The sequence below is a fragment of the Psammomys obesus genome, unplaced genomic scaffold (assembly GCF_907164565.1).
Source record: "Psammomys obesus unplaced genomic scaffold, mPsaObe1.curated_primary_1811, whole genome shotgun sequence".
NCBI lineage: Eukaryota > Metazoa > Chordata > Mammalia > Rodentia > Muridae > Psammomys > Psammomys obesus.
This window is the reverse complement of record NW_026587216.1, coordinates 31,400,859-31,412,301: the sequence shown is the minus strand read 5'-3', so window position 1 is coordinate 31,412,301 and position 11,443 is coordinate 31,400,859. Positions and strand designations below refer to the sequence as shown.

The window sequence follows — 11,443 nt, the reverse complement described above, 5'->3', positions numbered from 1 at the left end:
GAGAAGTTGTTGAGCTGAAAGTCAGGCCATTGCACAGTTCACATTGTTACTGTTTTCAAGTGATCTTTGCATATGATTAGTTACACTAGGAGGCAGTGACAAAGGCGTTAAGGCATTTGTTTTTTGATTAGGACTTGACTGGTGTTTAGTCCAGACAAGCTTTGAGCATCACACCCGAGACTCAACGGTGTTCTAACTTTTCTTAGGAAACCCACAAATGTCTTCCATCGTCGCAGTGGGAAACAAATTTGAGAACAACAAAAAAATAAGATGGAACAAAATTACAGGATTTGAGAGGAAACGTTAAGTGAGGGAAAGAAGAAAAAAAAATTCTCAAAGTACGAAGAGACGTGTTTACTGCGGAGGAGCATCGGTGGCCTTGCTTTCCTTGCTTTCGATCCTAGCCGTCTCTCAACGACCGCTCCTTCCCAGAACAGGCGGGCACGCAACACACCTAGCCGGCCAGACCGGGCATCCCGAAGCTACGCAGCAAACAGAACAGCGCCTGAGTCGCACCAGCCCGAACTCTCGCGAGATCTGTCGGAGCGGCCAGCCGGTCGGCGGGGAAAGCCTCGCGTTGTTTGGTTAGGGGGCGGGGCCACCAGCGAAAAGGCGGAGTCTACCGGGGCTGGGGGTGGGGGTTGTTCTCGCGGTCTGTTGACTGACGTCTTTCTCCCCCCCCCCCCCCCCCGCCCGGGGGCTGCCCGCTCATGCGCAGCTCGCGGGTGGCGGCGGCGGCTAGGTCAGTCGGGCTGCCCCGGTCGCGGGCCGCGCGGGTCGGGCCCCGCCCTCCCGCGCCGGCGCTGGCGGACGCCGTGCGGGCCCCGTCGGCTCTCTCCACGGCGCTCCGCCCGCCGCCGGCCTGCAGCTGCTCTGGCCTGGAGGGCTCCCGCCTACGCAGGCCCGTGACGCGGGGGCTGGGACGGGGCTCCGCGGACCCAGCGGGCGCTGTGCTGCCGCCGCTGCCGCCGCTGCTGCCTGAGCGGCTCCTGCGTCTTCGGTGAGTGCGGTGCGCGTCCGCTGCTTTGGCATTTTAGACGCTGGCAGGGAGAAGCGAGGAGGAGAAGCGGGGCGAGCTGTCTCGCGGAGACGAGGTGTTTTTATTTTTATTTTTATTTTTTAGCTTATTTTGCTCATGCGTGTCTTCTTAGAATCGTGGAACCACAGGCTGTGTGTTTGCAAATCTGAAGAATTTGGGCACGGAGGAGGCATACTCTTAGCAATGGAGCTTTTATTTTCGTTACTAAAGTACTGCGTGCTCCGTAAGGAAAAAAAAAAAAAAATTGAGCTGCCAAACAATGAAGATACAAGACTCCTGCCCTCCCTCAGGCTCTTAGTCCCCAACCCCAATATTTACTCTCCTGATATTCAGGGTAACCCCATTCCAAGTGATTGCAGTCAGGCATTCAGGATTTCGTCCGTGCATTTGAGGAGTGTGTTTATAGACGAAAATTGGAATCGTATACAGAGTATCGATATTGGGGGGGCCCTCCACTTTTTTTAAACGTACTTTGTTGTTGAATATTACTGTGTAACGTGGGCTTCACACTTGCAATAGCAAGTCACTTAAAAACTGATGATGTGTTTTGTGATTTGATACATTGTCCTGGAGCTAAGGCTGACCTAGAACCTCTTGTGGAGGGGAAGCTGACCTTGAACTCCTAGCTTCTGCCTGCACCTCCCAGGTGCTGGGATCAAACATGAGCCTACTAGCCAGTGTTTTGCAACTTAATATGTTGAGACTTTAACAGTATCTAAGTTCACATGTGATACTCTGATACTAAACAGGTTGATAGTGTTTGCGTAGACCCCACTCAGAGTTTCCCTGAGAGGGAATGACTGACTGTCGAAGAGTACACAAAGTTTACTTTTGTTTATTGCACGTCTTAACGTTTAAATACCATATGGTTAGATGGCAGCGTTTAATTCTTTAAACTTGAGGCTACTTTTGATGAAGTATGGTAGAAAATCAATGCCAAGAAATTTGTACTCGAAAAAAACAAAAAACAAAACAAAACAAAAAATACGGATTCAATATTTTGCTAGGTGAACCCTAGGGAGACCTCCGAAAGTGGAATAATAAACAGTGGTACCGCAAGGCTTGCCAGTAAATAAGACTGAAAGGAAGTAGGCCCGTACTGCAGCTAACTTTATTAAAGCAGTGTTATTGTGCTTATCTTGATAGATTCCAAGGAAAACAACCTTCTAAAGCAATCACAGGCAACCATCTCATTCTAAACATGTTTCCTCTTAAATCATAGACTTAACTTGTGAACATTTTATTTAGGAACTGGGCTTAAACGACACGAAGAGATCTGTGGTTTCTTGGCAACAATCTGCTGGTACTGTTTTTTTTCATAAACGCCTAAGTAGTGTCTTCCTGATTCTGTGGTCAGTCAGGAGGCCCCACTCCTATTGCCTCTGGAGCTGCTCTGCTTTTGTGGGTGTGCTGAGTACTGGGCTGCGTTGTTGCCTCTCCCTTGTCCTCCTGAATGGAATCTGCCTTATCAAAAATGTCCCAAGAAATAAGTGTAGGAAACTATCGTGGTGTCATTTTGGATGAAGTGTCTAGTGGTTTCGTATTAAAGTAGCCGAACCTCTGTAAGTTGAAAAGAATAGAAAGTAGTTATGATTAAAATTTGCTTATTTCGTGGAAGTTAAAATGTATTATCGGGTTTGGTGTGTTACAGTATGGTATATTAATTTCTTCATTTTCTGGCAGGCGTAGTTTAAGGAAATGTGACCAGTAGTGAGGTTTAAATAAAGTGTGGTCAAATTATGTATTTGAGAAGAAACCCGTGTATAGTAAAAGATTTGAACTCTCTTGGCTGTTAAGAATAACAAGTTACATTTTAAGTATCTGCCATCCATCTCTTAGATAGTCTGTACTGGCTATGTCTTCTGTTTGTGGGACACCAAAAAACTGCAGCCCCCCAGTTTTTTTCAATAGAATATAAGATGCATTCAGTTTTAGTTATTGAGGCTGGAAGAGTTGGCAGTATGCTGAGTGTATGTTCAGAAATGAAGAGTAATGGCTGCAGTTGGAGCCCAGTCATATAGCACTTACCTGGCATGCCTGAGGCCCTACATGATTTCTAGTACCAAAAAACAGAGCAGACCTATGGCTGATGGGAAAGTTTGCTTTCTAGTTTAACCTGAAAACTCTTTTGGAGACATAGTCACGTGAGTAGCCAGAGAGAAATCAATGGTTTTTGGTCTTGTGTTTTTTCTTTTTTTAAAAGAAAAAGCACAAGGGATTATATCACCAGTTTAAATTATTGTGATTATTAATCTCTTTTGTTTGGTTTTTATTTTTATTTTTTGGTTTTGTTTTGTTTTGGTCAGGGTAAAAAACACACAATTTATGACATACTGAAAAATGTGAGAGTACTAAAATCCCACTTGAGTTTTTAAGAATAGCCATTTAAGATTTTATCACGAGTTGTTTTTCCAAAGTTGGGATTCTAGAAGGAAGCCAAAATAGAGGGTAGGGGCTGAAAATTGAGAATTGACTGTCAGTAAACAATGGGAGAAAGTGGGTCTTAAAAACATTGCTTAGAATCAGGTGTGTGGTTGCAGAAGGAGATGAAGTTACAGTTCTCTTAGTTTTGAGATGCTGGGATAATATCCAGTTATAAGTATCCTTTATCCTGTCCTGCTGGGAATTGAATTAGAATAATTCGTTTCTTTTAGCACCTTGCAAGATTTGTTGTATTTTGCACAGCAATCCCATGTCTGTTCAGTTGATTGTTGGAACTTACACTGCATTTGCAAAGCTGTCCCATGTAAAGTGCTGTGAAGGACTGCAGTCTCTCTGAGCCAGCATCCTCAAATGGTCTTGCTTTTCTGGGGTATCCTTGCTTTTGGTTCTCAGCTTTCTTTTCTGGCCGTGGTTTCACCTGCTTGTCCCCTGTCTCCTGTCTCCCAATTTTGCAACACCAGTCTGTTTTCTTTAGCCTTGAGATTTGCCGCTTTTGTGGTTCTCTCCGATAAATTCTTACTGGCTGCCCGCTGCTAATGTAACAGCCCTGGCTCTCCTAGAAATCACTATGTATATGAGCTGGTCTAGAACTTACAGAGCTCTGCCTGCTTCTGCCTTCTGAGTGCTGTCATTAAAGGCATGTACCACTACGCCCGGCCTCATATTTCATTGTTTTAAAAACAGTAATATATCTTAGTCCTGTATGCCCCAAATGGAAAGGTCACCCAGATTTTTCTGTTCTGTTTTTAAATAGTGTTTTCTTTCGCTGTGCCTTCTTTTCTTGTTCTTCCAGCGGCTGTGTATACAGTAAGATACCTCTGTTCTCTAGGTTTTGCTTTTTGACCTGCTTATTGATCCTAATTGTCCTAAGAAAGTCCCGATTGTTCTTTGCCTCATGACAAATAAAACCCCAGACATTTATTGATTGTGTGTGTGTGTGTGTGTGTATGTGTGTGATCCACCAGCAGATTCCTCTCATTTGGGCCTTATGATGTTAGCAGCTACTATCACCCCAGTTCATTGTAAAGAAATGGAGGAGTGGCTAGTATGGAGGAGTGGGAGTTGGTGCTGCTGGCATCATCCTTGCAAGCCTGCCCATCCTCGCTAGTAAGTGGCCCCAAGTGCTTTTAGGTAAACCTTATTTTGTGTAGTAACAGACTTTAACATTGGCGCCCCAACTTGAGTTAACACACTTTTTCACCTTACGCATTGCCTGTCCATTTTTGATATTTTTTTTCTTACTTCATCTTTACCTTTAAAAACAAGTCCTGTGAGCCAGGTGCGGTGGCTCACGCCTCTAATCCCAGCACTCAGGGAGGCAGAGGCAGGATTGATGTGAATTGAAGACCAGCCTGGTCTACAAGGCTACACAGAGAAAGCCTGTTTCAAAACAAAACAAAACAAAACCCAAACAAACACACAAACAAACAAACAAACAAATCCTGTGTAAAAGCCTGGCTTTCATCCCTCTTTTTAATCCCTGGTGGTAGAGTCTGCCTGTTCACACACCTTCAGGATGATGCTATTTATACTCTACGCTCTAGAGTGATTGGATTGTGAAGTTCTTGCAAGGAGAACCCAAGTCTTAAGTTATGTCAGAGTGAGTTTGGAATTGTCCAGTGGTGGGGAACTCCTCTGCTTCAGCATGTTAAGAAGTATTTCATTTTAGCTGCCACACTTTAGTTTCTGTTTGTTACATTTCTCTCTTTTTCCGACACATTCACACACACACGCTTACTGGAGTTTTATTTGTCTTGTTCTGTGTATGTAAATCATGTGAATTCTTTATTCAGAGTATCAGGAAATGGTAAATTGCTCATCTAAAAATCAGTTTGTTTGCATGTTTGGCTTCTTGGTTTGTAAAAAAGTTCTAAGTTTGTAAGAAGTCAGTGTTTTGGTATTTGATTTATTTTCCATGCTGTCTGTCGAGTTGGCCCAACTTTCTAATGAATTACAGTTCATTAGTATTCTCATGAGCCCACTTCACTGTTTTCTTCTGTGTGTACATAGGATAGAAATGATGGAGAAAAAATATCATGTGTGTTTTGTTGTTCATTTTGTTATATCTGAATGCTCCAATCATATAATCATCAGATCATCTGAATACCCACACAGATTGTATGCTGCATCAGGCTCTGGGTTCAATCGCTAGGACCACTCTCAACCACCAAAAAGAAAAAAAAATGAATGAATAAATAAATAAATAAATAAATGAACATACAAACAAAAAACCTAGTTGTTGAACTTTCTCTGTGGGGAAAAAAATCAAGTTTAAAAGCTGAAATAGGGGGGTGGTGGCGGCACACACCTTTAAAGTCTCCACTACCGCCCTATCTTTAATGCCAGCACATGAGAGAGAGGCAGAGTCTGGCAGATCCCTGGGTTCGAGGCCAGTCTGATCTACAGAGCAAGTTTCAGGACAGCCAGTACTACGTAATGAGACCCTATGTCAAAGGGACACACACACACACACACACACACACACACACACACACAAAGGGTAAGTAACAAAAAGAAAAGCTGAAATAGACATGTAGGAGTGAAACAAATAGACCTTTGTTTACATGTAGAGTCAGGCTAACAGGAGAAAAGCCCGGTGCATTTATTTACTTAGTAGATTATGTGATGGAGGTGTGAAGATTCAGAGACTGGGAAAAATCTATCTTAGTATCTGGCTTTGAAGAAGCCAGATGTATAGCTTGGATAGTCCTATAGAAGTATAATTAGACAAGAGGCGTGATATGGTGCGGTGACCGAGGGGAAACGTCACGAAAAACTTGTCTGCAAAGATTCTTCTTGGCGTCTCTGTGCCTTCAGTATGCTCGAATGAGGATGAATTAATTGATCTTTTAGAAAAGGTCGGTCAGAAGTTCTTCATTACCAGCTCAGAGTACGAGAGGGTAGGAAGGTTAAGATAAAGTGTCTAGATTTTATGGCTCACTTTTGGTGGTAGGAACTATAATTTTTATGACCTGCTTTAGGAAAGAGGAATACTAATTTCTGTAGCCTGCTTTGAAGGGAAGTGGAGCAGGAAAAAGAAGGGTAGGCGGTTAGAGCGCCTGCTCCTGAGACTTGTCATATGTTTTCTGCTCTCAGAGTAGTCAGTGTACTGGTTCTGTGCTCTGGTACCCCATACTCAGGTACTGTGTTTTTGAACCATAGCAGGTGTTAATTGTTTCTTTTTCTGACCTGATGGCTCATGCTGGAGGGTGAGGAGTGGGATGGTGTGGGTATACTTACTAGAATCCCTAAGAATTAGGAGAGTCGGATGTTAAGGTTCAGTTTTTTACTCTGTGGTTAACAGCTCAGTGTTTTAGATATGCTTAACACTTAGAAACTAGTCACACCCATGTGTTGTGAGCTTGGTGCCCATTGTGGCAGGGAGAGAGGTGATAGGAACTTTTAATTAGTGCCTGGTGGTAGGGAGGTCTTTAGGTTATTTGGGATCAGGCCCTGGGAAGGCATTAAAATGGTACTCAGCTGATTCCTGGGTAATACTCAGAAGATAACAGTTCTGGCAAGAGACAATTCTAAAAGTGTGCCTGCCCACCTGGGCTCTCCAATTTCCTGTTTGGGATGTATGTGTTCTCCAGTACTGGCTCCGTTCTTTGCCACCCACCACCGTGTGCTACAAGTAACAGGGCCGGTTTGAAAACAGAGGATGCTGTGGCCTAGCTTTAACTTTCCGAAGTGTGTAGGGAATAAAGTTTTGTTCCTACAGAGTTTGCCTCTGCTATCTTGAGGAAAAAGTGGCAAACGTAAAACCTGTTTGTTTTCCCTAGATTCCCAGCAGTCTCATCATTTATGTGCTCATCAGTGTTTTAATTGTAAAGTTACTGTATATTCAAATGAGAGGTTTGAAGTACTGAACTAAGTGAAGTGAAAAGAAATTTTCCCTTCAGTAGAGTCCTAGAGCCATTGCTCAGGCTCTGATACATAAAACAAGAACAATGTATTTATGCACCTGGAGAGGATGAGAGAGGCTGCAGAGACCACTCAGCTGGCAGAGTGCTACAGCACAAGGGTGAGGTGAATTTCCATCCTTAGAACCCAGGTGACAACGTAGGGACAGTGGTGGCATGCCTGTAATTTAGCACTGGGGAGGAGACAGGAGGGTTCCAGGGGCTTGCTGGCCAGCCAGTTTAGCTGAATTGGGGCGCTCCAAGTGCGGGGAGAGAACCCCTCTCAGTAGGGTGGATTGAAGAAGACACTTAAAATTTACCTTTGGCCATCTTATTCGTCGTGCCTGTACGTGCGGCCCCCACGTACATGTTCATATGTACATGCGTGCACACACACTTTGAAACACACAGAGTGGCAGGATCCCCTTGAACGGCAAGGAAGTGAAGAACAGTGATAACAGAACCTTACAAACATGATAAAAGTGGAGTCTATAACTCTAGGCCTAGGAAGGTAAGGTAGGAGGATCTGGAGTTCAAGGTGAGACCCGTCAAACCTACAGGAGACCCTGTCTCAGTGAAGGGAGGCTCCCCAAAAAAGTGCCTGCAGTGATGCTGTGGCAAAGGGTAAATAGTGAATTTTCCTTGATTTCTTCAGACTTAGCGTGCTATCAATGTACAATATAATCATGCAAGTCACAGAAGCTTCTTAGATTCCATGCCTGGTCTGTCAGGTGATGCCAAGTCATTTAAGGTTTCCCAAGGTACATATATATTTCCTCCTCCCCGCCCGCCCCCACTCCCTCCCAGGATTTCTCCATCTGCGTAGTCCTGGTTGTAATGGAACTCACTCTGTAGACCAGGTTAGTCTTGAACTCAGAAATACACTTGCTTCCACATTCTGAGTGCTGTGAGTGCTGTGTGCCACCACTGCCTGGCCCAAGCTATATATTTTCATTTTCATACATAGTAGTTCTGTTTCTTGAATGAGGATTATGGGATGTTTACTAATTTTTTTTTTCAGAGACTGGGTTTCTTTGTGTCACTCTGGCTGTCTTGGACTCACTCTGTAGACCAGGCTGATCTGGAACTAACAGAGATCTACCAGCCTCTGTCTCTAAAATCCTAGGATCATGTCTGGCTTCTCTGCTTTTTTTTTTTTTTTTTTTTTTTCCCCTAATCACTTATACTTTATTAGACATTGTAAATAACATAATAAATCAAGGGGCATTTGTTTGTTTTTGTTTCCATATAATATGCTGGTTGAAATATTAGAAAGTATAAAGAAGTCACAGATGATTGGAGCAAGGTTACCTTGCAGAGGTAGCATGCCGTGTGAAGGACCTCTGTTAATGAAGAGTGCAGCTTTAGATTTCGCTCCTTTATAAGGCAAATAGATGTGGTGGTAGAACTGTGGGAAGTGAGCCCTCAGATTTTCTTTGATAAGAAACTTTGTGCATGAGGAAATGGTGCTTTCAGAGTCTAGGCTGTGCTCAGGCCTTAGCTGACATCAGGAGAATTTCTGCATATTCATGGTTAGTTGCTTGGTAGCTTAGCCGTTGTTATGGGGCCACAGGTAGATGGCTTACTTAGTTGTGTTCATTGCCAGCAGGTAAGGAAATATTCAGCTCCAAATACTCAACTCCAAAAACTGGTGTGTGTATGATATTTGGGAGGACAGTTTATTTTTGTGACATGCGTGTATGTAGGGTCTTAATCTACAGTCTAGGCTTGTACTCTAACATTCAAACTCACTGTTTTTCTACCTCCTGGTGTAAATGCCGAGATTACAGGGGTGTACCACCATATCCAGCTCATCATTGTTTCTTGGTGACTAGATTATCTGTATATATGTGTGTGTGTGTATGTGTGCATGTATATATGTATGCATGGTTTGTGTTTTTGAGACAGAATATCATGTAGCCTGGGCTGGTCTTGATATACTATGAAGTTGAGCCATGATTTTCAGTTTCTTATTTTGCTGCTTCTACCTCTTGAGTGCTGGGGTTACAGGCATGGTTTATATGATACTGGAGATTTCACTCAGGCCTTCAGGCCAGCTAGGCTACTACTCCACCCACTGATTACATCCCAGCCCCTAAAGTCAATTTAAAAATCTTAGTTAGTTTTCATATTCAACATATGAGCAAATTTTGGAACACAAAGTAACCAGTAGGATTTAGTGTCAAGTAAAGCAAGCAGTTTTATCTCTGATGGTTTAACGTGTATTGTAAAACCTGAATTACTTTAAGTACTTCAAAGCTATGTTAATAGAGTTGATTTTCTTTCCTGTAAAGAGTGATTTGAACTTGTTCCTTTGTAAACCAGAGACATTAAAAATGGAAAGACATTTTTCAATGATTTATATAAGCAACTGATTATAAAGTTGGCTTGGCTCTAGGAAAGAGTAAATGGTGAATGAAATCACTATAGGTTAGCCAGTGAGCTAAACTGCCTCATTACAATGACAAAGAAGCTTGCTTTTTTTTTTTTTTTTTTTTAATTTAAGGACTTGTATTGTCAGTATTTAATAATTATTTTTTTCTTTCCCCAAGAAAGGGTTTCTTTATGTAACCCTAGCTGTCCTGGAACTAGCTCTGTAGACTAGGCTGGGCTGGAATTCAGAGATCTGCCTGCCTATGCCTCCCTAGTGCTGGGATTAAAGACATGCACCACCAACACCTGGCATAATTATTGCTTTTATTGCATCTCAGAAGCATTTAACAAAGTAAGTGTAGTTGGCTGTAATTATATGTGTTTACATATGTACACATGTATGTCCTCGTGCACACAAGCTGCACAGGAGGGAACATTTGCACGAGTACTGTAGAAATGGTCTTCCTGCTTCAGGAAAAATGAGTTTCTATTTGTGTGGCAATTCCTAGAATTGAGGCCCTGTTTCTTTCGGTATTGTTTTCATGGTGAGGCCATGATCCTACTCTGTGGGGATCAGTGTCAGAGTTGTGATTTCTACAATTACAAAATGATAAGCTTGAGGTTAAGCCATTAAGTTCTTGGCAGTTCATTAAGGCAGTGATAGAAAGCTATTACTAAGTGTATTGTAAACATTTCATTCCCTAAGGATGTGCATGGGACAGGCTGCTTTAAATTGGGAGAACTATAAAGATTATCTTTGTCATAATGTAACAAAAATTGTTATGGGAAGTGATGAAGATTTTTATCAAAGCCAGTGGGAATAATTGCAGAGTAGCGCTTTGAAAGGTAAGGGGCTAGGTAGGACACTTTGATTTTAGATGTATTAAGTTTGAAGTGATAGTGGGATCCATCTTCCCCATGAAATTAACCTAGAAATTTACTAAATATATTGGAATATTTGCCCAGGTAGTAAATCAGGAGAATAATTATTCTGCCATAAAAAAATTATTCTCCCAGACCTGTGGTTCTCAAACTTTGTAATACTGGGACCCTTTAATACATTTTCTCATGTTGTGGTGACCTTCAACCATAAAATTATTATTATTTTTTTTTTGCTACTTCATAACTGTAATTTGGGTACTGTTACAAATCATAATGTAAATATATTTGGAGATAGAGGTTTGCCAAAGGGGTCACGACCTACAAGTTGAAAATGACTTTTTCATTGGAGACGAAATAGCAAAACCAAACCAAACCAAACCAACCAAGCAACCAAACAAACAAACAAACAAAACCAAACCAAGCCAAAACAAAAACCATAAAAAGAAAAACAACAACAACAAAACACAGCTGTTAAATTGCCTTTCTGGCAGATGGAGGCCACAGTTCTTGTGAATTTCTTATAACTAGTCTTCCCAGTTTGGAAGAAAAGTTTGTATTGTGAGAAATTTTGCATATTTGTTGTTCTTAGAGAAAACCTAACCTTGTGAGCTGTATGCATCTCTATCTTGGACCAGCCAGCTGTTAAAAAAGGACAACTAGCTTGCAGCAGATATCACAGAGTACTAAGAGTTAACTGTTTCTTTTTAAGTTGCTGTCTTTAAATATGCTATTTTAAGGCAGCGGCAGGTGAATCTCTGTGAGTTTGAGGCCAGCCTTATCTACAAAGGGAGTCCAGGACAGCTAA

The 11,443-nt window shown here is 42.2% G+C and overlaps 1 protein-coding gene across 2 annotated transcripts in view; it reads left to right on the top strand.

Moving 5' to 3' along the window:
- The first annotated feature begins 728 nt into the window (after nucleotides 1-728).
- Pcmtd1 (protein-L-isoaspartate (D-aspartate) O-methyltransferase domain containing 1) overlaps nucleotides 729-11,443 on the top strand; it is a 64,465-nt gene continuing 53,750 nt past the window's right edge. For both annotated transcript variants that reach the window (XM_055603192.1, XM_055603191.1), the window contains exon 1: nucleotides 729-1,000. The gene's annotated coding sequence lies outside the window, so the exon portion shown is untranslated. The remainder of the gene's footprint in view (nucleotides 1,001-11,443) is intronic.